Source organism: Dermacentor variabilis, chromosome 10 (assembly GCF_050947875.1).
Source record: "Dermacentor variabilis isolate Ectoservices chromosome 10, ASM5094787v1, whole genome shotgun sequence".
NCBI classification, from domain to species: domain Eukaryota; kingdom Metazoa; phylum Arthropoda; class Arachnida; order Ixodida; family Ixodidae; genus Dermacentor; species Dermacentor variabilis.
Window position 1 is genome coordinate 18,252,494 of NC_134577.1, and position 27,930 is coordinate 18,280,423.

Below are 27,930 nucleotides of genomic sequence, written 5' to 3' on the forward strand. Positions count from 1 at the left end.
CATGTCGGTCGTGAGGCGGTCAGTTGCCGATTGCGTCGATACGCGTGCTCTCCTCACGACACGACCTGCGCGTGACATCCCCGATGCATGCCACCGTGTCGCGGCGTTTGTCGCAATATTCCACCGTGCCCGCAGGTTCCACGGGAAAACGGTCGGCGTCGGCGAAGCTGCAAGCCGCGAGCGTGTCGTGCCCAGTCGATCTCGTTTCCACTTAATGCGCGGAGCGTGCGGATTACGTTAGTTCTGTGTCACAAGTGACGCGACAACTTCTCAATTGTAATTACGCGGCGCTCGAGAGAGATGTTACGTCGTAGGTGTTTCTCGAGCGTGGCCGAACGGTTGTAATCTGTGGTGCAGTCCGTGGTGATTTTTCTTTCTCCTGTTCCTATCCGTGCTCCCTTCTTTAACGTTGTTTAACCGTAGTCTTTGCGATGTGTCTTCCTTGACTTTTTTTCTTTCCTCTCGACTTCCCTTCTTCCTATCTTCGACTTCTGTGGCAATGGCCCGCGGCTACCTGGAATACGGAGGCCGCCCACCTAGGGCGCAGACTGCGCTTGCTCAGAATAAATGTTTATTCTCTCTCTCTCTCTGTCCTTTCTGAAGAGGAGGCAGGTGCCGTGCTATTTTCTGAGGTGTAATTGCCAGTTCTTTATTTAGGTTTATCACTTATTTCCCTCTGTTTGTATTATGCATGTTTTCAATAATAATAATAATAATAATAATAATAATAATAATAATAATAATAATAATAATAATAATAATAATAATAATAATAATAATAATAATTGATCTACATACAAATGCTCCTCATAGAAGCATGGACAAAATAACAGTAAAAAATAAAAAAAATATCGCCTGCGATTCTTGCTGGATCGCCCTTGAGGTCAGTCATTGAGGTCATCATTATGTTCGCTTGAGGAACTACGGCTGGACAGATTATGCTTTTCTGCAGCCTACAGAGTGCACGCTGAGAGCTACACAGAGGAGTGATGGAGAGAAATGAAAGAAAGAAAGACGAGAGGGAAGGACGAGCGGTCCTGTTTGGAAACGGCGCTGTAGTGCTCTAGAGGTCCGAGCGAGCCTCTTTCCCTCCTTCGGCAGCTAGCCGCCAATTAGCGTAAGCACCCCAGAAATCGACGGTGCATTGTTTCGATATCTGAGGCTGCTCAGCGAGCCGTAATGGCACCTATTTTGCGGGTGGAAGAACGCGCGGACGATAAATGAGGAGAGAGACCACCCACGGAAAGAACCGCCCATCGATCGGTTTCTGGTCGACCGTTTTCCAGCGCATGCTGAGAAGAAAAGAGCAAAAAGAAAGAAATAACAAAGGTAGAAGGAAGAGAAACACACACAAGCAAACAGAAAGTTCAAGTTCCAAGGGAAATGACACGTCAAGGGCGCCAGAGAGTTGTATACGCACATCCGAGCACAGTGACTGCAAAGAAGTATCAGCTAGTGTTCTCCTTTTGACAGTCTGGCGGACGGCCAACAGACGACAGAATCAAAAGCGAAAAGGCGTCACAGTTCGGTCCTGTCGTGGCTAAAGAAGCTAAAGACAGCGAAAGAACATACAATATTGTTAAGAAGGAGGAAGGAAAGGCGAAAGTGAAACGAGTCAAGGCAGAAGCGCGGAAACAATGGCCTGGACAACCCAGAAGACGAGAAACATACATCAAGGAGAGGGAAGCGACTCGATCGGGAAGTGCAGCGACGCGTGTACGGTGTGGCCGCGTAGCTGTGGTCATTGTTGTCGTGTCCTAACTCGGCTACGAGCCGACCCGAGCATCGTTCGCATCCTTTCTTCTGGCACGGAAGGCGGGTAGCTGCAACCGAGAGCTTGTGTTTCTGTCTCTGCGTGTTTGTCCGTGGTCGCTGGCGTAGGCACAGCTTGCGCTGCGGAGGGGACACAATGCGGCCGTTGCGAATGAGTCTTCGCCCGAGACCGATTTAGAAAGCGTTCCTGTGAGAGCGACTCCGGTGGGCTGCGGCTGTCGATGTCGCTGCTGCTGTTGCCTGGTTTGACCGGTATGCTGGGCAGAATGTGCCAGAAAACATGGGTTCCTACAAAAAATTACTGGAGGGAACTCTGGCGCGCCCTTAAGGGCGGCTTTCAATGGCGCCGCCACACTTAGCGCCATGTCGGTGAACCACATATCGAGCAGCTCACTCGTCCGCTTGCAACTAGCGCAGTTCCAACACTTTCCTAACACAGCCGGTAGCTGTAGGGCAGGGACCCCTCCTAATTTTCCTTCCTCCAATGAAGCAGGTTACCCGCGGCAGTGAATACGATGCACTCACGTCATCCTATAGGCGCTGTATTGGAAAACCGTCACAGTGAGAAGCTAGTTAGGTCCGTGTTGCCATGTGCAAGATATCTTAGTACGTGGCTTCGTCTGACCTCCGTGCTCGTGGCTTCATACGTGCTTGTGACTTTATTTACCACGCTCTATGTGCCTTTATTGGCCCTAATTTCAAAGCAATCGTGAATTTCTAAACGCAGAAGGGATTGACACTCTGCGCGCAAGCATAATCGTTGTGAATTTTCGTATTTAAAACACGATTTTTCGTTGAAAATTATCGATATGCAGAGCCGCAAAGACGTTTAAAACCAGAAGGAAGAAGTTAAAAAAAAAATGTGTTCTATTCATTATCCCCATACCGGCTGAAATGTCATGCTTGCAGCTCCCGTAGCCAGAGGCGCCACAGTTCCATCTAGTAATTTTTCTAAGAAGCTGGTGTGCCATAATACTACAGGTGCTTTTTGTGACCCCAGAAGATCGCAACAACGACAGCAGCGGTATCGAAAATTTTCGCTATAAATGGCTGTGGTCCTTTGACACGAACAACGGAGCCGAAGGAAAGCGCAAGCGGAGTTGCGTATTTGACTCTGTCGGAGAAACGATTTCGATCGAATATTTAGACGTTATGTCAGCAGGTCAGAATGTCGAAAATGACATCACTTTGATAATTTTTTTTTCTCTTCCTAAGGAGGAGAGAGGATGGGTGAAGAGGGAAAGGAATACTACGGCAGTGTAACTTCGCCCGAAAGCCATATCTCAGGCAACTCGCCTAGGAGTCCACAGAGCCAGGACCATCACAGGGGTTCGAAATGATGCGTCTCACGCGGCTCCGTTGTAACGGCCAGTGCGAGTAAACCTCCTCTGCTGTTTTCAGCTCTTCCTTTGAAACCAGGAACACAAACAAACGCGCGCTATGCGAGAATGTGTAGTTGCGCGTGCACTTCGGGTGCTTGTCTTTCACAGGTTCAGCGCACATACAGACGCATACGAAATGAGGAATTGCTCATTGTTTGAAAGGTCAGTACTTGCAGCCGTAGATGTTTGCTGTGGCGCCGCCGTTCCTTCGCTGGAATTAGCGGTAAGCCACCACGAGCATTGTGTGCTGTCCTCAAACGCATTATAATGCAAATCTGGATATACCTGCAGGACCAATTGGTTGTATGGTGCGGAACGTTACTTGCGACACTAGTCAGCAAAATTATTGACTGTAATGAACGGAGAGGTGCACTTAATACCTGTTCCTATACTAGTATTTTTGTATATTCGAGTTATTTCTTATATATGTGCTTTGAGTCATTGGGTTCTTGCTAACTCTAGGGTCTGTTCATAGTAAACACTGCTTTTCATGTCTTCAATCATATCCAAGTGCTTATAAGTGCAGTGTTTCGTGGGTGACATTGTGAAATAGTAGGTTTTTGTCTCTTCTGTTGTCAACTATGTTCGTGGTGTACCTCTTATACTTGTTTGCGCTGTTCCCTATGTTGTATTTTGTCTTTTCTATATGCTAGAGTCCCTATATATGTTGAAAAGAAGTGCTTTGAGAGAATGTGCGACAATATATTATGAAAGTTCAGGATTATGACTTGCCCCTACCAGAGATAAAGTACTTAGCACAGTCCGTATTTCGCGGCTGTGTCTGGTATACGTTTGTCTTGTTTTGCGGTCTCCCTTACGCGTTGCTATATGTCTCTGCAGCCCTTTCTTTGCTCGTTCTTCTGCCCAGCGGTTCAAAGTTGGCGCTTGGGCAACCTCGCGGTGGGTTCTCCTTTTCACCTGTGTCCGCTCGCTGCCCGCTGCTCAACGGTGATTTATATAGCCTTAAGAAATTACAGACGGTCACAAGGTGAAATCGGCGTAACAGGGGTGGGGATTCGTGCTTCCAGGTGCAATACGGCATTGGAAACGTACTTTGGAATTCCCGAGCGGAAACGTACAGTGCCTTTCGTTCTTTCGTAGTCCAAGCGCGGCTGGCGTCGGCAGCACTTGTAGGGGAACCGAAACAGCGGCAATGTTGTCTGGAGAGCGTGGTGCCTCCTCCCGCGCTTTGAAATAGACGCAATGAAACTGCTCCTGCGAACAATGCGTGAGCGCCGGCGAACGTGCAGGCATAGCCTGCGGCGTCGCCGTGGAAACTGGCGCCCGGATGAGACGCTCCTTGACCTTATTCGAACGGCGCGGGCTTGCGACGACCGCGAATCGAGATTGTGGCCACGCGGCCACGCAGATGCGCTCCAGACCTCGCCACACCACGCACGCCACCCTCCCTCCTCTATCCGCTCTCTCTCTCTCAATTGTGGCGCGCACAGGTGGCGCAATTGTCGCTTTTGCGTCGCCATTTTGGCTTCGAAAGGTGATCGTTTTCGAGGAATCGGCACCTTCACCCCCCCGAGCCCTCGAGTCGCGGTGCCGTCCGCTTCTTCCGTTTTGTACATTTTGACGCACACCCCTTCGCTGGGATGTTTTAGAGCGCAGCTCTTTGGCGTCCGTTCCTGGGTTTCGCGTCGTCGTCGGCGTTGTCGTCGGCCTCGTAACCAGCTCCGCCCCCCTTTCATCCCCCCAGCGCTAGCAGCGACCGACTGATACCGCTGGATGCCGCTGACGCCGCTAGAGAGTCAAGATAACGTGACTGCATAGAACACCGTTGCCGCCATGCAGAAAGAGGAGGAAAGGGTCCCCCCCCCCCTGTTCTTGTGTGGCGGATAGGGTGCTCTTCAGTTGCCGACGCGCCGGTTATTTCACGTAGGCCCCGGCACGTCGACGAATACGTGACCACCTTCCCACGGCTAGACCTGGTTCTTAGCGCTGCGGAAGCGAGGGTATCATATTGTTTGTGTCGGCATCGGCGGCGTTGTCCCTGAAACCAACTCCGCAGCTGGGGTTGACTCACTATCGGCGTCAGCGGCATCAGTCAGTCGCTGCTATCTCTTCCCTCCTCCCTTTATCGTGTTGTCCGCTTGCTGCGCGCGCTTCTGCCCCCGTCGTTTGCCGCTGGGTGTACACGCCGCCCCCCTCCCCCCTCTTCCTGCGAGTCTCCGGTTGTCAAAGCGCCGGCTCGAACTTAATTCCTTTCTTCGCTCCTCCTCCAATGCAACCCCTGTGCGGTGGCAATCAGAGAGCCAGATCGGTGGCGGCGGATCTGTATATGTGCACCGCCCGAGCCGAAATTGCCGCTGCCGTTCGCCACTGCGAAATTATCTGCCAGTTCTTTCTGAGCCATGAGCGAGACGACCGATGGAAGTCCTCCGTCTGCTGCTGCTGCTGCTGCTGCTGCTGCTAAACGAGCTGCCAGAGCAGAGGCCCAGCGCCGTCGCCGTCAGAATCCAGAGGTGCGTGCCGCCGAAGCAGAAGCTTACCGTCGCCGCCGTCGAGATGATCCAGGAGTACGGGAAATATAAAAAAAAAATTCTGTGATAGCGCATACATGTGTTGCTCGATTTCTTTGCCTCAATCTATCGAAAAGGTGAAACAGCTTATTTGCTGCGCTCAAATTTCGCATTAGGAAGTAACGTAATCGTCGGTAATTTTTTTTTTTTCTTGTTACTATTCTCGAAGCGAAAACGAAGAAAGAAATCGTTGTCGCCGTTTGCTGGCGACGTCTGTTGCATCTGATGTTAAATGCGTATAAATTATAAAAGCATAAATCATTGCATTATGTAAAGCATAAATAAAACAGGGGAAATTGTAGCGACAATCTATAAGTTGGAGATGTCGGAAGTGCACTGCACACGCAAGTGCGGCGCATACACATCAAACTTACCAGGTACAATGGACGATACGCGAAATTCGGTTAGCAGGCTTTACCACACGTCTAACTTTTCTGTAGCAGTGAAGAGAAAGCTACACAGGCAACGCACGCGGAATTAAAAGCACTCCAGAAAAAGAAAGTACCGCATATCATCCGCGTTAGTTTATGTTTCGGAAATGAAGACATAACAACATTTTATTCACAACAGCGAGATAAGACACGTGCACTAATGAGTGCACGTAAAGTGCGGTGTATTTTCCGGATTTTCTCTCCCGCGTTTGGGCAAATGCGAAACCGTCGCAAGTGCGATCTACGCTTATTCAGTATTTGTTTCGAGTAATCAAAAGCGCTGTCGGACTCTGCCGGACTACTTGGCGCGGTAACACTTGTGTAGAAGCTCCGCCCCTGTAGCTTTCCCTTGAATGCCACAGAATGTTGTCCGCTGGTATCAACAAGAAGGCAGCGTTCCCGCTTGTCGCACTGCTAAAGCTGAGACATGTATTTTGAAAACTTGGGCGATGCGTGGAACGCAGGTTCGTCAAGGATAATATCACCAGTCCACATGTTGACACCCTAATTAACAACCTATAGCCCTAGGTCCGCGCCCTTGCTTAAGTCAGAATATGTGTGCGGTGAAGCGCATTTGCGGGTTTTACATCAGATGTATCGGTGTCTTCAAAGGAGCGTTTAAGATATCTCAATGTTCTTTGATGCACAGCTGTTGATGACCATAGGCCTTAACACCTTTGTAAGTGAAAAGGCTGTTGTTGATCAGGTAACCGAAGTTCATATGGAGTCTATGTCTGTGTGTAAGGTGCTCGGGACCGTCTAGCAGCAGATGGTATACGTTCTCGTCATATTAGGTCAGATTAGATTAGTCGTTGAAGCAGTGCGCCGCATGCTGGACGCAAAGATTTTCGCGACAAAGAACGTTCTTCGTGCCCAATTTCCGCGCTGCAGTCGTTAACGCATGTTGACCGTCTGCTGCGGAAAGCCACGCGTGCTCTTCGACCTCCCCAGTGATGCATGTCTTGCAGGCAGTGCGCCAATTTTATTCGGACTACTTTTTGGTGGAGCGCATTGCGCGTGCTGCGAGGACAGCTTGCGGTTGTGTTTGCGTTGTCCGGGAAACTGTGCCTGTCTCGTGCCGAAAAACTGTGCCAATCTCACGCGTTGCGGAACAAGCTCGCCCAGGTCAGTGAGCCTTCGTCGTTGTCCGAAATTTACCTCGGTGGATATTCTTCTGCAACGTTTCGGGAATTTCGGTACCTTTTAGTTAAGCATGTAACGACGAAAGTTACGTTTTGGCATCCATCGTGGCACCTCTTTTTCACCTTTCACAGAATTTCCCTCAAGAATTACTAGAGGTGGCGCTAGTATCTATAACTGCAAGCATCTCTGTTCAGCCATCGTGGGAATGACGGATGGCACGCGCATTTGTCTCAGCTTTGTTCTTCTGGCTTCAAACAGCTTTCTCCTGCCATCAGCAAATCTATTGCCACTCACATCTAATAAACTAACATACAGCAGCCTGATAAACACGTCTATTACACATCTACAGCTGAGCCTGCAGCTGCTTATGTAACGCATTTATTGGCCTCTTTCACAACACATGGCTGCTATAGTTTGGAGCTCAAAGGCGGGCATGAGCATCGAATATGCAAGTGAACTAGATTGCTATGGATACACGCCACACGATGCTTCGGTGCACATTCCACAGCAGCCCTCACAATTGTCAATAGCTCTCGCTTAAACATCGACATTTCAAAAAGTATATTTTAAAGCGCCTCTAGTATCAATGCAATATTACTTGTGTCAAATCTTCAGTCTTACAGGTGGCACAAACTTGTCATTGCAGATAAGGACGGCCAGAAATTCAGTTTCACCTGGGAAAAAGAACAGAAAAGCCCCTGCAAAGTTCCAGGACTGACGGACACCCGTCAAGGTTTGTGTATGTTTTTCTACGTCTTCTTAATTTTTTTTCTTGTGCATGAATGCACATCAGACTTCCGTTTGTGTTTTGTGTTATCTAAACCAGGATTGCCTAGGTAGCATTTTCAGCACCGTACCGAGACCGGCATTTCCCGTTCTCATTGACGTCCCTTAAGAATATAACGGATATTTTCGGGTTTCAAACACACCACTGCTAGTCGTTGGCTACACCAAATAGCTGTGGTATTATGCGTGAAAAGAAATTGTTCACGTTGAACTCCTCTATATTACACAAAATAAAGCTTTGTTTTCGTTAATGCTGTGTCTGTTCGCTGCCAGCTGCTTATCGGTGATTCACGTAGCCTTAAGAAAGTCTGGACGGTCACAAGATGAAATCGGCGTTCTAGGTGTGTGATTCGCGCTTCCATGTATAATATGGCATTGTAAATGTACTTTGGAAGTCCTAAGCACAAACGCAGCGTCTCTCATTTGCACAGATTGCTCATGTTCAAACCAAATGCGCCCTTTTCTTTCTGTTGTTAGTGTTGTTTCTTTTATCATAGGCTGAGGTTCTAATGGGCCAACTTAGCGCGCAACGAAGTCAAGCGTAGCATTTCAGTTTGCCCGCCCGATCGTCTGTGCATTTAGGTTCGTTTCCACAGCGCATAATAGAGTTCAACGCCACTGAGCACGGGACAAACGCCCCCACTCCAACGGCTCAAATACGGTCCGGCGAACATTCGGGCTGCCGGTGCAGCTGCACACTTCGCATCGCGCGGCTGCTTCTTGGCGGCTAATGTCTTTGTAAGTAACATTGCATCAGGACTCCTGCTTGAGCCCGCTGGCACGTGCAGACAAACAGGATGTAGCAGCAACGAAAAGGGCAAAAAGGCCAGAGAGTTGCAGGAAACAGTCGCGAACGCCGTTTTGTCTTCTGCGCGCAGCCGTGCAACTTTCGCCGCACCCATTTCATCCACTGCTGTTTGCGTCTTTTCGCCTCGCAAATGCCGCCGACGGGAAGCCCGTGGTTGTGAAAGTATACCAGCGACGACATTCGGTAAACAAGTGAGCACTCACTTGGTGCGTGTGCGCTGACCACAGCCGAATGTATACGTACACGTCCTCTAAAAGCTTCCCGGAACAACCCCGAGCCCGAGAAACGGAAACGGTTCTACAGAGACCGACTTGTCTCCGCTGTCGGCGTCGTCGACGAAGCGAGGGCGCCGCCCTTGATGTCGGCGAAGAACGCGCCGACGCAAAACCGCGCGTGGTCGCACACGCCGCTGATCTGCTTTGCAGCGGGGCCACCGCGTTTTCCACGCGCGCGCATTGCGCCATTTTTTTGCTTTGTTGGCGCAGCTCGACCGGTCGTGCGTGGCGCCTGCATGAACGGCGAGGTTTCTTGTCTGCAGTCGGGTCTTTCGTGCTCGCTAAAACCGCGCAGCGTTGTTGAAGCTATATTAACAGGCACGAGGCGCCGAAGAGGCAAGTCCGTGTAAGCGTCGTATGTGCTCTTGAGAGTTAGGCGAGCAAACGACACTCTAAAAGCCCGCGGCGCGAGGTCAAATTGCTTTGTTTGTCATTGGCAGAGGTCGACCTGACATAAAACGAACAGACCCACTTACAAGGCTGATGTTTGCGTAGCTGAGATCTCAGAGGAAGCAAACAGAAGCCGCCAGCTTCGGAGGCTAACAAAGGAACTTGAAGAAAGCTGTAAGTACCGGAGCAACGAGCAACGGAAAGGATAATGACAGGCTTAACGTTAAATATACAGCAACACAGCACTGTCGATTAGGGATCAAGAGCGAGTTCATGACGTATAGGTTAACGTTAAGGGTAAGAGCCGGAGTTGCTCAAAGCATGTAATGCGTCGTAAAGATAGCAGATTACATAGAGTGACGAGGATATAGGGTTAGGTTGCAAGAATTGCAGGTATAACGCAGGTTCGGTTGACGCGGAGTCGGTGCAGTTGAAGGTGTCACTGTCTTGCGTCCACCGTGCAGTCAACTAATGGGACTGGTGATTATATACGGACGTGAAAGTGGCTAATCGACCGTCAGTTGGCAGTATTTGGGCCTGGTTCACAGACAGACGGATTCGCCTACAAATGCGTTCAGCTATATGGTCTAGAGCTACTAAGCCGCGCCTCAAGCGTCTTCAATATACCGGCACGCATGCATGGACATAACCTAAGGCACAGCTGGCTCGTGACTCCAGGATCAGTGAGGTCGTGAGGGTACCAGGTAGCGGAATATCACGTGAACGTTATCTATGACCGTGTGTCCGTGGCGCTGACAACAAATATATTTTTGGTAATTATTAATAGTTATAACCCGCAGAATTATTTCTCAGCGTTGTTGCTAATGCACGCCTGAAAACATAATGGTAAAGTGATATTCGTATTTTAATGCTTGTCGTATTACTGCGTATACTTACTAAAACACCCGCCCCCGTAATGCTGTTATTGGCGCATGATAAGTAAGTAAATAAAGAGATAATGTGACTGTGCATAGAGACCCACGTGGGAGCCGAAACGTCAGAATATGCTTTTGATATTTTATTTGTCGAGTGTACGAACAATTTACATTTCTCACTCGCCACGTTGGTTGGCGCTGAAAGTCTGGACGTAGATAACATAATGGGCGTTGCCAACAAAGGTCGCCACCGTGGGATTAAAGCAGCCCCCTTCGTTCCCCTTCAGGTCAGAAAGTTTCTGGCTATACACCTTGCGTGTCACTACTTCCTGCGAAACAGAAACGTCCCCCAGGTAGCAATTCGCCTCAGGCACAGCGCTGTACTGTATAATTTACCCAGACAGATTAACATCGTGCTTAATATTGAAAGCGAACAGGTGAAGCCGATGCCGCAATCCTTGCAAACGTTTAAATAGGAGAGGGAGCGGGTAGTTGAGAAACACCGGTTTGTTGAGAAAGCGCTGTCACCGCTTTCTCGGAGGCATTTCCCGCACTACTGCCGGAACCGCGATTGCTGCAGTTTCCGACGGCAACGCGTAACGATGCTGTGGCGTTGCGACCACGCGTTACCGTACACCACGTGACTTTCGCGGACGCTGAGAAGCTTATCTCTGCTTATTGCTCACATTCTGGCACATGCAGTCTGTTATAGACCACGCAACTTGCCGCATATTGAGCGCGGAAACGTTTCGTCGGATTGAGCGATCGAATAGCTCCGAGAGTTAGTACATAGTCAAACAAGCGGGGCGTGCAGACGGCGAGCAAACAAGTCGACGATTTGGTGAAAGCACACAGGCACACATTTCGCGAAGCTCGCACACGACAGAGCTTACGCCATCTCAAAAGCTGGTGAGCCGTCTGCTGCTCGAGCGGGACGAGACGGAGCGGCATAGCCTCCGCCTTGTGATCGTCGGAGTTCGGATTTCCTCGCCGCGCCGTCTGAGCGGCGGCGTTTCCTCGAGAGATGCATCACGCACGGAGAGCGCGCCCGTCGTCGGCTTGCTGAAACTGAACCTTTCCGGGTTTCCCCGTCGGCGGCGGCCCTTTCGCGGATTCTCCCCGCTCCCGAAGCCGTCTGCTCGCCGCCTCCCCTCCCTTCACTCTTGCTTTCCTGCGCCAGCGAAAGTTGCTCTATGTGTAGTAAACGGCGCTTTCCTGCACCGCAGTGACGCCTCGTTCATTTACAGAGTGTCTCTGCGACGGCTCTCACCCCCGCCCCCCCTCCCCTCCACCTCAGCAGCTGTTTTCGTTGCCTTCCCTCTGCTCTCGACATTCCAGACGCTGTGGAACTTGCACAGTTCCGCTCGATGGAAACGTACACGTGACCGTGATCTTGCCCAGTGTGGCATGTCAAACAAACGTGACGCTCGGCTAGACATTTGCAAAAGGCACTCGTTTCAGGGGCGCCGGTAGCATACGTTCGACGCCCGAGATCAGCACCTTTTCTTTATTTTTCTCTCAGGGTTGGGCGTCTTACGACGCCCGTGGCAACGCCGTTTTTATCTTATTCTTTTTTCTATTGATGTTAGGAAGGGCGCGTAACAGCGTAGATAAGTTCATATTTAGAAATGCCCGTACACTTTGGATCGCGGTGTTGACTGGTTTCACTTTCCCACGTAACTTTGGTGCGGCCTTGATTTTCTTTATACTACTACATATCTACCTCATCGCAATTATCCACCAACGCTTCAACCTTTCTTGCACAGGTCTATAGTTTTCATATTAATATATGTCTCCCTATGGCGGCTTTTAAATCTATATGTTTGCATTTTTTATTTGGGGCTGAAATCAATTACAATTTATTAAAGGTACACTAAAAATAACAATTATTTGAGCCTCATTAGTGAACTATCCTCCTGCAATAAAAAAAAACTGTTATCATGAGAAGAGGCTTGGTACGCCAGAAAAGACGCAAGAACGAAATACAGGTAACGCCGCCGCACTCAAGTTCTCGCACCAGCTTGCCGTGACGTCATGAATTTTTACGTCGTCTACTCGGGCTTAGTTATTTTTTTCATCGGCAAGGATGGGCTACATTGTATATAAAAGAACCAAGGAGTGAAGTTGGGTAGTTTCGAGGACTTTTGCTAAGCCACAAAAGGCCCAAATATGAAAAAAAGAAAGGGTACTTTGAAATACGTGACGTCAAATTGACGTAACGACGCTGGGGTTCCGGCGCGAAATTCGAGGAAGGGAGCTTCGAGTTTCATTTGATCTGCTCGTAATCAACGCATTACCTCGAAATTAATGAAAATATGCTTATGAAAAGTTATTCAGTCAGTGTACGCTTATTAAGTATTTCTCTTTAGTGTCTCTAAAAATATTTTCCATTGTTTCCCTGCATGGCTTGAATAATCAGAAGCGACAAATAGCATCTACCTTGTCAAATACTTGCCTGTAGCAGTTAGGCATCACCCAGCGTCCGACACAGTCATCGCTGTAAAACGGGAAAGACACACGGAACGGTAGGAACGCGGAATATATACGTGCAGTCGAAATCGAGGCAACAAGAGCGAAGAGCTGTGCAAACAAGTGCAAGACGCAAAAATCAAAAGCCTTGAGGATGGAACGAGAAGTGCGCAAGCTGGAAGACCCAGCACAGCGAGAACGAGAAACTGTGACCAGCAGACAATGCGATACGAGGTTTCACGCGTGCACATATTTTTCAAAAGTAGCGCTCCTAATGACCATACGCAGTCGTCCAGCAGGCTCGGAACAACCCGAAATAATTGAGCGAAAGAGGGTCTTTAATAAGTGTTGGATCTGTTTGCCTCATACGCCTAACATGCGCTACTCCAGACGACAAGGTTAATGCGCGAAATGACACACACGTGTATAAATAACGCATGTGTACGGTATGGAAAACGTTAGGCCTATTGTCGTGAAGACAAAAATAGCTGCGTCTACCGAGATGCCTGTCATCGCATGTGTGTGGCACCTCACTATGGTTCAGTGATTTTTCCGCAGTTGTGTGTGTCAACATTTCCCTCAGACTCCCAGTTTCTCCACGCGCAAGTCTCGTATGTTATACGTACTGTCACGATCCGCGTACGTATACACATGCACCGCATGTAGGACACCGCGTCGATCCATCCACTCGCGCGCACCCGACTGTGGTCGTTCCCTCTCACTCTCCGCGGACAATTTGAGCCCAAAACAAACGGGTCGGACGAAGGGGAAGAGTCACGTCGGGCTGGGCACTCGGACGAGCAGCGCGATGATCCGCGGGTATACGCACGCACGGTATGGAAGCGCGGAGCGTCTCTGGCCCTGACCCGCCTGTGCACGGAACACATGACGCGGCGGACGTTGACTCCTTTTGTCCGAGCCAAGGTCGGCAGCCACCGAAACGGGGGTGACACGAATGGAACACCGCGGTTGAGACAGTGCGCACGACACGTGGGTGCACGCATGGACAAGCAGGCACATTCACAACGCGAAACGCTACTGCAGCCCAGTCCCCGCGTTTCGTGGGGAAAATCAATCAATCAATCAATCAATCAATCAATCAATCAATCAATCAATCAATCAATCAATCAATCAATCAATCAATTGCGCTCTAGTGGACATTGAACGAGATCGACGCGAGAACGGGGTATGAAGCCTTATTTACTCATCATACCTTGCTGGTGAAGCAGCGCACTGACACGGACACAGTGAAGACAAACAGGAAAAGACGACACTCGCTGCTGTCTTTTCCTGTTTGTCTTCACTGTGTCCGTGTCAGTGCGCTGCTTCACCAGCAAGGTATGATGATCACTCACCAACTATCCCTACTTTCCACTTTACTGAACCTTATTTACTAAACGGCAAGCGTGGTTGGCGCCATGCAATTTCTTAAGATATTACCTATATAGAGCGAAATCCGTCGTCAGCGGCTATACGAGTTCCCCATAGAGAGCTCTGCGACATTATAGGGACGCCGAGAAATGGATGGTTGGGCTTTCCTCGGACGATGCTTGGCCTAAATGTAGCGGCGCAAATACGTACAGCCTTCTTTGGATGAAATCTTCACAAGAAATATTTGTTCTCCCGTAATATATATTGTAATATTGTTCACTCACATAAGGTGCAACATGAATGAATAAATATAATTTATTGATAGGAAAGACAGAGAGGTCGACCTGAGCTAGTGCGCTCTAGTCTGCTACTCTGCACTGGGGAAGAGGGAAGGGGAGTGAAAGTATTGGGATGGATGATGATGATAAGAGAAGTGGTGAGTGCTTATGTACATGAGACAGTTGTCTCGCTAGAGCCGCCACCGGCCGAGGATAGCTTCCTCCGACAGTAGTTGTCTGCCAACGCTGGCTAGGAAACTGTCTAACGTCCTTCGCTCCAGCATATATGCTGGGCAGTCGCACAGTACGTGTTGCAGTGTTTCGGGCATCTGGCAGTGCTCACAATCAGGGCTGTTCGATTGGCCGATGAGGTGTGCGTAGCGACGGATGAAAGCAACGCCGAGCCGAATCCTGTGTAGCAATGATGTTTTGCTCCGTGTAAGCTTCGGGGGCAAACAGAATTTACCGTCTGGGTCAATCATATGTAGACGTCTGTGAATGTTGTCATAGTGGGCTCTGTAAGCCTTTGTAAGGTCCTGCATTAGTGCCTTGATCATGGAGTTGGTGTCAGTTCGCGAGTAGGCAATCCGCACTTCATCAGAGGAAGAGGAGGCCGATGTTGCCTCACTGTCAGCGAGTTCATTGCCAAAAACACCACAATGGCTAGGTACCCATTGAAAGGTGATCACGTAGCCACTTACCTCGGCACTGTGATGAAGTTCGACGATTTCCAGCACGAGCAGATAGTATGGTGCTTTCTTTAAAAAGTATTTAAAAAGGTGCAAAAAGTAAACGAAGAAAATATGCGAATCAAACCGACGCTCAGTCATCCGAGATGTTAACAGTTCACACCAGCACGAGGGCTTACGTTTTAATAGAAATTGTCGTTATGTAGTAATACAGAAAAATTGCGCAGCAGACGAAACGGTCATGTCCTTGAAAGGCGGGCCTGCCAACACGTTGACGAAAGTATGAGCAAAAAAAAAAAAAACGTACAACACAGACACCATCATTTCGGTTAGTATGCTTAGCGTGTCGGAGTTAGCACGTCTGCGTTTAAGTGACATTAATCCCTATCAATATGCTCAAATTTCAATCGTCCTAACACGAAACGCTATTCTCCATACGCGTCTTATTGTGGCGTCTTGGCTCTCCAAGAAAGATGTCAATCCGAAGTCCCCCACTTCCCGGAATTCCCATGCATACAACTATAGGCTTTACGTACAACAGCAACGCAGCGCAACTCCATATGGCTGGCATGTGGCCTCCGACCTCGCACCGGCGCCCCTCCGATCTCTGAGGCCACGGCTGGCGCGGGAGCTTGGCACTATCAAATGTCCGAACCCCGCTTAACCTCCGCTTCTGTAGCTCACCCATTTGCGGTCTCCGTTGCGAAACGACGACCCACTGAGGAGGAGTGGGAAGGTGTAACAACAGCAAACGAGACACGTACTGGAAGTTTAAGGGGAAAACAGACGGTGGGCTGGCGTAAACACTTTGCCTCCAGACGCTTGCTGACGGAAGCAACAGAAGTGCGCGCGAGCGTTGACGTAACACTTTTTCGACACCTATATACTCCCTCCTATATACTGCGCAAGCAAGCGCCTCCCCAAGGCAACATCTTCAAAGTCGCGAATGAAAACACTTTCTTGACGGGCTGCCAGCGAAGCGACATGCCCTGTTTGTTGACAGACGCCTTCGGCCATTGACTTCTTGCCCCCGACGAAGGCAATTTACGGCGAGACTCGCTTGCGAAAAGGGTGGCCCTTAGCGCTACATATTTTTCTTTTGTAAAATAATTACTCATGAGAAGGCGCTTCTGTTTTTCTCGGGCTGATTGGTTCAGGCTCTAAGGTTAATTTGCTTATATGTTTGCTCTGCCTATTTGCAGACTGTCATACTTCACAAACTCCATCTGGCCACTAGGCCTGTAATGGCGATAGATGCGCAAAATATATACGTACCATCTAGGTTACCTAATGAATTAGCACGTTTAATCAACTGCCGTCTATGTGATGCGCGCAGATTAGGCGTAGGCGAAATAAAATAGAATAAAGGAACTATTTTAACGCAACGCATTCTATAAACCGTCTTTGCGATGTCTACCCACATTTTACCGACACTACTCGTCTGCATTTGAAATGGTAGTCAGTTGAGCTGCTTTGAAAGATTTGACTAAATCGTTCCCGTCGGCTCTTGTTTGTGAGACGCTTCACTGTTTGAAACAAATATTTCTGACAGATAACTCCGCCTGTTTGCTTGCTCTGCCTATAGACTCTTGTACTGCTTCGTGAGTGCATTAAAAAAATATGTATATATTATGTTTAATTAATTAAATTGTGGAGTATTACTTGCCGAAATAGCAATTTCATAATGAAGCACGCCGTAGCGGGTGCCTACGGGTTAATTTTGACCACCTGTGATTTTTTCAACGTGCACCCACTGCACGACACACGAGCATTTTTGCGTTCATGCCCCCAATTGGAATGCAGCTGCCTCAGCCGGGGATCGAACCCTCGACCTCAGGCTCAGCAGCGCGACTCTATAGCCACTGGACTCCGCGGCTTGTTATAGTGTGTTTCTCTTGACGCTTAAAAAATAAATAAATAAATAAATAAATAAATAAATAAATAAATAAATACATAAATACATAAATAAATAAATAAATAAAACAACAAAAGGCGCATTGTGCTTGTTTCCTGTTGTTGTTGTTTTCGGGCGTAGTAGACGCACACTCCGCTGTGGTCTTGTAATTAGCAACGCGCAGATAATACAAAAAGAACAAAAGAGGGGTAAATATGTAACGTGGACAAACTACGGTTCTGGCTGCAAATATGTACTAACAAAAAAAAATAATTTAAAAAATGATAATAAGCCTTGACTTCGACCGTCGTGTTTGCGGGTAGCGCTCCTTCAAGTGCAATAGGAGGGCCTAGATTCGCTGCAGCTGCGCTTTGAGAAAGAGGCGCATTGGAGCTGCGTGAACAGGCTGCCCCGGCAGAAGCGCCAACAGGGAGTAAAACAGGAGTACACGCTGCCTCCTCTTTTTTTTTAACGTATCCCTCAGTAAGATCGTTCTTTATATCTTAACATCGAGAAAAAACGTTCACGTTCTCTGCGACTCCGCCCACCCAACCGGACGCGTTCAAGACTTTCCTGCGGGGAGACAAAGCCCATTGCATAAACGCAGTTGTGAGTAACGCTCGCCGGAAAGGAATATGTTGTCGAACATGAAACGTTCTCCGAAAGCTCTGAAAGCGTACATAAAAAAAAAGCAAACGAAAAATTCAGTACGATTTCTTTATTTCTTCGCTCGCGTGAATGTAATGGTGACATGACATTTCTGTTCTTGGCATCCTCGCACCTGCCGTATTAGATTACATGATATCTTGTTAACAAGATATGATGACATCCTGAGAATTTGTTCCAAGTGGATCCGCCTTGCGAACTCCCTGGCCACAATTTGTAAATTGTCGTATATGTGCCCCGAGATAATTAGACAAAAACTTAATTAGTGCGTTTGTGTCAGTTAGTCGATCGTGCATTTCGGTTTCTCGTGCAAGTTGTGTCTGCCTCTTCGAGTAGGCCACCTCAAGGGCTTTAATTATGCCATGAGCCACAAGCGATTTGTGAAAATTGCTTAAAGTGTTCACAGAAACGTAAATGGTAAATGAAAGTGGGCGAATAAATAACGTGCTGTGGGCGGAAGCCGAACCCATACCTTCCGAATCACGCATACGGCGTTTTTACCAATCTAAATCCTATACAGCGGCCATCCGGCCGTCCAATTTCGTGGGTATTTGCGTATGTGTGCAAGGTTAGCCCTGTGGGCGTTAGCTAGAGCCGTTCACGGCCAAAGCTCGGGCCGACGTGGTACGTCTTTCTTGTGGTATCGAATGTCGGCCCGAGTGGGTCTTGGTTCGTTCTCTTTTTGCACTGTTTCGGAGAATGGGTCGAATTTAAACTGTAGTCCTTCACTACATAGACAGCATCTGTCACAACTCCAGTGTTGCCTGGGGACGCTGAACCCGCTGAATGGAACCGTTACTTTCTCACCGTGCGTACTGTTGCGTTTGTTTGGGCGTCGACCGAACTAAAGCCCAAGCGAAAGACGAAGAAAAAAAAAAAAAGCCGCTATCGTAACAGGTCGCGCAGTTGCTCGGTACTTTCACCCGCGAAGCCGAAGCTGCACTATTCACAAACGGGTGCGCACCAGTGTATGCTCACTGCGTTTGTGAGCGCCTAGTCAGTGGAACAATTGAACCACACGGGGTCATCGGAATCGTGAATCACCGGCAGTCACCGACGCACACATAGCAGTGTCCACTCAATACACTGCAGTCTGCGCACTGTCCACAGCGAGCGACGCACAAAAGAAGCCTTTGGGCCATTCGCCTGTCGTCGCGTCGAATCGGTGCCATGTAGAATAGGCGCTACCGAAGCAGCGTTCCGTATCGCCATAGAAACGGGCAACACAGTCCACACTGAGAGTTGTGCTGGCGCGGCTACTGAACTACCGCGACCCATCGCGGTAGTTCAGTGGCACTGCTGTTCTCGAGGTCGCGGATTCGATCCCGGCCGTGGCGGCCGCATTGCAACGGGGGCAAAAAAAAAAAAAAGAAAGAAAATTGAGGAATCATTCCACGCTGTGAAGGCGGAGGACCAGCGAAACTTTAGCACATCGTACAGGGTTAGACAAGCGTACGCGCATGTATTTATTTTCATCATTTGGGAATGGTGTGTAGTGACGGTAGCTTTGTGATTACTGTGATATATACACTGACTGGTTCGGTTACAACCTTAGACTGATTCTTGGCCAGAGTTAAATCTATACACGGCCGTTGCTGAGATAGTTGAGTGACTTGGATTGGCGTGGCCCTTCAAACCAAACTCTTCTAGCGCAAACAGATGGAACCATATTTCTTGTCTGGTTTTGAAGGGACCACATTAATGTCTCCAACGACGATCACAAGGACAGTGTCGTCACGTCTAACCCATGCAGAGTGCGTGATCATGGTCTTCTCGATATCACACTTGGGTGTGCCTGGGTATATATACATAGCGGATATCACAATTCCGTATTTTGTTTTAACGGCATAGACATCCCCATAGTCGGTGGCATTGTCCTCTTGCGAGTCAAGGACGTACGGTTGTGCATACATTTTGTCCTTTGCGCATATGGCAACGCCTCCTGCTCGTGAGTCGATGTGCTGTTCACAAACGATTCCGGTATACTCATCGCATACCCAACCAGTATACCCAAGCGCAACGGAAATTCGAAAGACAGAAGGACAGGACAAGTCGCTTGCGACAGGATAAGAGCCTTATCCTGTCGTGCTTCTGTCTTTCGCCCTTTCATTATGCCTTCGAAAGTTCTGAAGATGAGCGCCAGCCAACTATAGACTGCCTGCCCATCTTGTTGGGGATGTACCGTTCACATTGCATACAGCGTGCTCGTCCCTCCCGATTGGCTGGTGACCGTCATTTGCTACTGCCGCAACAATATTATACAGGGCTTTGATTTTGCGCCGTATCAATAACCTTAAATTTTCTGCAAGCTTGTTATCGCCAGTAAACCATTTTAGCTCGACAAATGCATACTTACAAAAAAAAAAAAAAGCGATCAAAGATGCTTGTAACTGCAAGCAACAATTTAGTAACTGCAGGAGTTCTACCTCTCACAGACAATTATGAACCTTTTACTAGATATATTATATATTTACTAATACATACGGTCCTACAAACGCAATCGAAGTAAATTAGTAACGGGCGGCTATACTATCTTGCCCGCCGTGTATTGGGCTGGGTGATTGTGCAATATATAATGTTACCGTAGCTTCATTTATCTGAAAGCTGTGCCACGTTATGCGTCCATAATGGTTGCAAGGTTTTCGAGCCGTAGAGGCGATCCATTAGTAACAGTTACTACATTTCCTAGCTAGCAACTGTTATTACGCTACCGTTACTAACAGAAGTTACTAAAACGTTAGTAACATGTGTTATAAACAGTTCGCAACCTACAGTTAGTAACTATACCGCAGCTTTCTTTTTCTAAGAGTGCAGCCCTGGCGTTATATATCTTAATTACTGAGAAGGTTATCGCTTTAATGGTGAGGTGCCGTCCTCCAAGCACTAGCTGTACCGGCGTTTGCCTGCGCAGCACTGGCCGCTCATCTGGTGTCTAGCGTCTCCACGTGTACCTGCGTACACGCGCATCGAGAGCTGCGGTTTAAAAGCGCACGGCCAGCGGGGAAGGAGGGTGTGCGAAGAGAGGAGGCTCGCCCTGCGCGACTGCTTTTGTGATGGAGATACAAACCCCGCGGTCGAGCGCTCAGCCCATTCACTGCTGCCGAATCTATCGTGGCGCATAGCGTGCTCAATGGACAGCCGTTCCTCCGCGACTAAATAGCCGGGCCGCGCGAGGCGCTGAATCCAACGCTGGGCGCACAATGCGTAACACGGGCCCACTTCCTCGGTCGAGGCGCGCGGTACGCGCTATGTTCCGTTAGAGAGCGAGAGGTCGCTGGATTGAACCGAGTGCGTACAGACACACACAGCGGATCTCGCCTTCATCCCTTTCGGCGCGCTGTGTATGCGCGAGGTGTTTCTATGCGCCCGCGCGAGTGCGTCGGGAGCTGCTCGGGTATAATGCGACGAGCGACTGGCAGCGGCCAGGTTGCGAGGGCGAGTCGAAATTAAAAAAAAAAAGTTCGCCGCTGAATGGGCTTGGTGCGTTATAGCGAACGACGCGCTATAGACGCGCGATATGCACACACGCGCGCGCGCGTGCGCGCGCTGAGGCACGCGAGGTCATCGTTGCTGGGACAAAAGGACGAGGGCAGAGCGCCGCCGTGTCGACGATAATGCTGAGGAAGAAAATATGTTAAAAAAAAAGGAAGTGTAGAAACGAGGAGAAATTATATCAACGGTACGAGGGAGGAGACGAAGAACGAATAAGAAGAAAGCGGCGCGGTGACCTCAAGTCACTCTCGCTTCGCTTCCGTCTGCGTATTATATGTACAAACGAGCGTGACGATATACGCTGTGTGCGGGCGTCGAAATTCTATAGGTGCTCGGTGAGAGATCGCGACGCAGCTAGTGATTGACAAGGGGGAACGTTGGTCTCGCGCAACTAAATGAATCGCATCAAATGCGAGGACGTGGTTGTCCAATATACGCATGACAACACTCAACACAGGATATGCCAACTCATTTTGACTGCGCAGTAAAACGACCTCACCGTTTAGTGGACACTAAAGAGAAAGTTACCTCAGGTGAACTAATATATTATGCTTCTACGGGGCAATAAATAAATAAATAAATAAATAAATAAATAAATAAATAAATAAATAAATAAATAAATAAATAAAATCTTCGCTCTTATCAAAGGCTTGGCAAACCAGGAAATATGAAAAAAATCATGAGCCATTCCATCATGTGAAGGTGGATTACCAGTGAAGCTGTTTAGCATATGACACAGAGGTGAAACAAATTTTTGAATATAGATACGGACTCGTTTATCGCGATTATATATATATATATATATATATATATATATATATATATATATATATATATATATATATATATATATATGTATATTCGCGTGGCCGATGCGACCGCCGCGCCTCGAGGAGAAGGAAGAAACTGGACACTGGTGACGTTTCGACGGGACCGCCACCACGGGAGAGCGGAAGGAATGGAAAGGAGATACGCAAGCGCTTGGAACGCCGAAAAAGAGAGCTAGGCGGTGCGAACGTAGAGATGGCCGACGCGGGTCAAAGTGTAGTATCTGTTCTTACCAGCTTAATATTTGATACGGGTTGTATTTGGACCCAATATATTATTTTTGCAAGTTGGCGAAGTGCTTGAATCCTGCTTCACCTCAGCCGCGGGTCGGCCCGGTATTGCGCTATCTTCGGGATCGGCCCACGATTTTTGGTCTACGGACGTCTGCGGACGAAGATCCTGCATCAGGTCGCCGTGACCTCATGGATTTCGATCTCATCTACTCGGTCCTAGTTCGTTTCTTTCTTTTTTTACCGGTCAAAATCTACCGCAGTTTATTGAAACAAAAACAAACACTGAACTTGGCAAGTTCTGAGAAATTTCACTGAGTCACAATAGCGCAAATCAGAAAATAGAAATACCTTGAAATATACCTTGAAATGACGTACCGACGCCGGAGTGTCGCCGCGAAATTGAAACATGAGACTTTGGCTTTTAATCTATCTTGTAATAACCAACTCATTATCGCGAAATTAACAAGCATGGAGTTTTGAAACAAAATTTTATCACGTCTACATTTATTTAACTTTTATCCTTAGATCCCTTTGCGGTTGATTAAATATGTACGTTTCCTCTTTTCCAAATGACACGTCGAATAATTATTAATCCGTAGTTTCGCTACATTTTCGATTTGAAGCTGGCGTTTAATCGGGTGAAAAATACTTGTCCACGCCGATGTCGACACGTTGCTTCCACGCCCGGCGCCTGACGGGCAGGGGGGAAGGATGCAACTCCGGCCTTCGGTGGTCTTTCTCCAATAAGAAACACGCAGTCCTATAACGACCAAATACGAAGCTCGCGGCCGTAGATCGAGGAGTTTGGATTCAAGGTCGGCAGTGCCAAGTTTACCCTGTATGCGGCACGTGAACGAGCAACGAGCGAAGACGCCGTCGCGCGTGGAGGCGCGAGACACGTGTTCCAAGGGGCGTAATAAACGGGGGTCAGTAAAACGCGCTCCCGCACGCCCCAGACAACCGTCTCTGAAGAGCTGCCAAGAGCGCTGCCCGCCATTCGCGCCTCCCACGAACAAGAATTCGCACTCGCGGCTGGCGCGCCTCTAAAAAGGAAGCCGCCGCATGCAATGCGCATTCTCTCTCTCTCTCTCTCTGGCATTCCAGGCGCATTTATAAACTGCACGAAGAACAAGGCATCCGCTGAGGCGCGAAACGGGACTGCCACAACAAATGCGTTGTTCTTCCTGTCAACTGTACTACAAACGCGCCCACTCAAGAGCGCGGGCAGAAACATTTCGAGAGTTTTATCGGCTGGTGGATAAGCGCCACAAGGACGTTCGATTCAGAAATAAGTCCCGCTGACTCAGCAGCCGCGGAAACGGTAATAAAACGAGACGAGCGTCCTTCCTTCACGCCGTCAACAGTTGCTATCTTTAACTGCTGTGTGTGAAGAGAACGATCGGAATCGTACAACTGCCGAAGGACATGCTTAAACATCCTTGCTTCTTTACTGCTCGGTGGTTGACGGCGTTTCTCTTAGCTTTCTTTGGTGACGTGGGGCCCTTCTGTGAATGCACACTACTTCGCAGGCGCTAATAACAGAATTCTCAGAGGTGCAGCAGCAATTACAGCGAAAGCTGTATACGGCTAACCTCCCGTAGAAACGGACTTAGCGATTTTTAACAAACACATAAGGGTGCTGTGTGTGTGGAGCAGATGTCAAAATGCGGAACAGATTAGAACGCTCGCCGTGAACAATGGCGTGACGTCAAGGTTATCGCAGTATATAAGCAGGAGAGGTATCGACGCTAAAAACAGTTATCGATGGGGCGGACACGCATAGTTCCTACACCCGAAGAACAACATGTGTACGAGGAGCGCCGGAGGGAACAGCAACGAGAATGTAAACGGCGCCGGCGCGAAACGACCACCGACAAAGAACGTTCCCGTGATTCTGAACGAAAAATGACAACCATTCCACTCTGTGAAGATGGAATTGCAGCGAAAGCACTTTGATTTTTATTTGAGAGCTTTGACTGCCGTCAGCTTTCGCTGCCATTCCATCTTCACAGAGTGCAATGGTTGTCATTTTTGGTTTGTTGGTCCTTCTTTATCGCACGACAGCACAGCGCATTTAGCACATTGACTCCGTGTCAATGTAGTCGCTGTTATGTACGATCGCCGATGCACGCTGGAATAGCCAAAGAGGTATACGGGCGATGTATAGCGGTAGTATATACACATCTCGTCACTTTGTGTTTAACAAAAGCCTGCCGAACATTTATTGCGATGGTCACTTCTGTTAAGCCCATTTCCTCGCATAAGTGCGTCAGCGGCCGCGGTGCAGACTCTTGCCCCGAAAAAAAGAAAAACGATCCCGTTGCGGGCGACGCACCACAGCTCCATGGCACATAAAGGCGCAAGTTCCATACGTCATGACGGTTTCCATAAAAACGCGCTAAAGATGAGGACGAAAGGAAGACATACGACAGGACCTACGTCCTCGTCTTTAGCGCGTTTTTATGAAAACTGTCAAGATGAACCAATTCGCCCCAACCAAGGAACTCTTGTTTCTATACGTCGCGTTGCTCAGGGAGCGATCTATATATACCACACAACTTCGAGGCGGACTTGGAGAGTATTCCGGTATAGGGTACACAGATAACCTATAAACGTATACGGCACGTTTCTGGTCGTCACACACATTGCCCACGTTGCACAGCGGCTACAGGGCTGCAGCTGCGCCTTTGATAAGTGTAGCAGCTTACATAAACGACATCAAGCACCATACGACGTATACAACCTCCGTCGTATTTAATTGAAACGCGCTCCTCGAGTGCCTTTTTGCTTCTCCTGAGGAGGTTGCTGGAGATTCTGCTTGATAGGCGTTGAATGGCGCTATAGAGCTTAGTGTGTATTGTTTTCAACCAGTTACCCCTTCTCCCCCTTGCAGGGTTGCATACCGTACGTGCGTCTGATTAACCTCCCTGTTTTTCATTCCCGCTCCCCCCTCCCTTCTTTCTCTTTCCTTCCAAAGCATTCGATGCTTGTTCACGACGTCCGGTCTTCATTTAAGGTGAAGCCGCTAGATATGTGTCTTCATTTTTCGGATTAAGTCTTAAGGCTACTGTTTAACGGGGACGCACGTGAAGAGATTATAGAACATGCGCCGGCCGACCGAGGGAAACAAGTCATTGAAACATTGAAGTTTCGGCCGAAACATCAAGTTTTTGATCATTTCTTCGCCTTGGTCAGCGTACGTTCTGTTTTCTTCGTGATTCTTCTCGAGCGGACGACATTTCGCCAGGCTCTCGACTTCATGCACGTACCGCTATTTATCTTCAAGGCTCGAGCACGTATTGCGAGTACAGCAGCATTACAGTTCCTTCAAGCGGCGCCTTGTGCTACACAATAATAGTGCTGGCACATCGAGGACGAGAGGGCTAACTCGCCGAGTAAAATGGATCTTCCCGCACTGAATCCGAGAGGCGGGGAATATCGTCGAAACTCTAAATCAAGGCGCGGTGAAGAGTCGCGCAGGGTGCGCTGAGCGATGTTCTGCGGCGGCACTGAGGCGGCGAGCATCTTCACCTGAACGGCTGCCAAAAGAACACCGACGGAGGAGCGCGTTTCTTTTCTTGGACGTCCGCCCCCCCCCCCCCCTGCCCCCCTCCCCCCGACGCCACATCACTTTCATGTTTTCGCGGAGATAGATCTCCCGCTGTGCTGCGCTGTACCCCGCTGGAAGATGCGGGGCAGAACAGCCTTCAAGGACGCGTCACTGGTGAAAGGCGCCACTTTGCGGCGGCCACGCGAGCCGACGAACAACTCAATGTATAACTGTGGAAACTCTGCGTTGCTGAAATGGTTTGGTTCAATTGGTCAAGCACGAAAAAAAAAAGAAAACAGTCACGCATTACAGTCGTCACTGTGATGCCACCGGGTCATCGACAATGCACAGGAGGTGGAGTCGACATGTGGAGTATTCTTCCTTTCTTTTCGAACTCTTCTACAGGCGTGCGGTTTAGTCTGAAAGTGGCGCCAAGCGACGAAGGCACTCCGTTTACTGCTGTATCTGGGCTACGAAGAAGAAAATAAACTTTATTAGAAAGAATGGTCCGGCAGGTTTGGTTCTGGTGGCCGCAGGTGGCGGCTCGAAGTCCTTGAACTCGGGCGGAATCTCCGGCTTACCGGACGGCCCAGAGCTGGTCTTCCAGCTCCGACCTGTTGAGAGCCGCCTCCCATCGGCGGCGACGCCGACCGAGAAGGTCCTCGGCGGCCCGCGCAGCTGGGGCGTCGTCGGAAAGGAGTGAGCTCGAGGCTTCCTGTGCGCTGGTAACGGCCGCCGTTATGGACGCGTTACGATAAAATACTGTTTACATGAACCCGTAAGCCATACGCAGACAAGTGCGCACGAAATGTTAAGGCTTCACACACTTGACTGACGCCGCTTCGGGAGTTATATATACCGGTTAAGAAAATCAATCTTTATTACGGCAGTAACTGATTAAGTGGAGTTTTGCTCGATCATGTCGACTAGCCGCCCGCGTGATAGCGCATAAAGTATAACCCGTTAAGTGATCAACATGTATTACACGTCTCTAGGCATGCACTCGACCAACTCCATCGATTTTCAAACATTCACGTTGAATCGGAAATCTCCTGTCACTTTACCTCGCCCTCCCCTCTCACACCAGCGTATGGTAGCAAACCGGATCTTCCGCTCTGGTTAACCTCCCTATCTTTCTCCCGTCTCTCTTCACATTTCACTTTTCACAATCTCCACTTTGAATGTCGAGGCGTTTCGTCGATTCATTCTGTGCTCCTATTCCAGCTTGTTATAGGTATATATTGGTGAGCTCTATTGTTCAGTATGGAACAAGGTTCATGTGTTGCAGTAGTCATTTCAGAGGTGCTTGGCAGCTCGCTCTGCAGTGAGCCACCCTTTTAATTATGGGGTTTTACGTGCCAAAACCACTTTCTGATTATGAGGCACGCCGTAGTGGAGGACTCCGGGAATTTCGACCACCTGGGGTTCTTTAGCGTGTACCTAAATCTAAGTACACGGGTGTTTTCGCATTTAGCCCCCATCGAAATGCGACCGCCGTGGCCGGGATTCGATCCCGCGCCCTCGTGCTCAGCAGCCCAACACCATATCCACTGAGCAACCACGGCGGGTCAGTGAGCCACCCTTTCCTTGCAGCGCCGTCGAGGCGCACGTTCAACCGGAAGTTTTGGAGCACGTTCCGTCATTCCCTTCAGCTGCGTGTGACAGCTTCTGCCGGGAAACGTCACGGAACATAATTTTCGATTTGGGCACATCTGGCCGTGCGAACCCTCAGAGGGATCTGAGCGCGCGCTTTAGGAGTGAGGCAACGTCTCCAAAACACGAACGGAACTCGCCAGCAGATTTAGCAGGACCGGCCCACGGTGTGGTACGGTCATCATCCGGTGTGCTTCCCGTTGGCAGATTTGGGTTTGCAAACGCCGAGCGCTTGCTTCCAGATTCAAGTGACATGCTTCAGATCTCTGTAGCACGCAGTGCAATTCCCGACCACCTCCCCACTTACGTTCACTTTAGCTGGTTTCGCCGTTCAGCCTCACGTTGCATTCGTCAAACAGACTGGATTGCATTTAAGACCTCTGTCGACGCCGCCTGTCAGAGTATGACATCTCCAT

At 49.0% G+C, this 27,930-nt stretch overlaps 1 protein-coding gene and 1 pseudogene across 1 annotated transcript in view; one reads left to right on the plus strand and one right to left on the minus strand.

Moving 5' to 3' along the window:
* The window catches only part of LOC142560037 (A disintegrin and metalloproteinase with thrombospondin motifs 18-like), a 149,918-nt gene that overhangs the window by 86,045 nt on the left and 35,943 nt on the right, over window positions 1-27,930 (minus strand). The window lies entirely within an intron of this gene.
* LOC142562585 (U2 spliceosomal RNA) lies at window positions 22,274-22,447 on the plus strand (annotated as a pseudogene).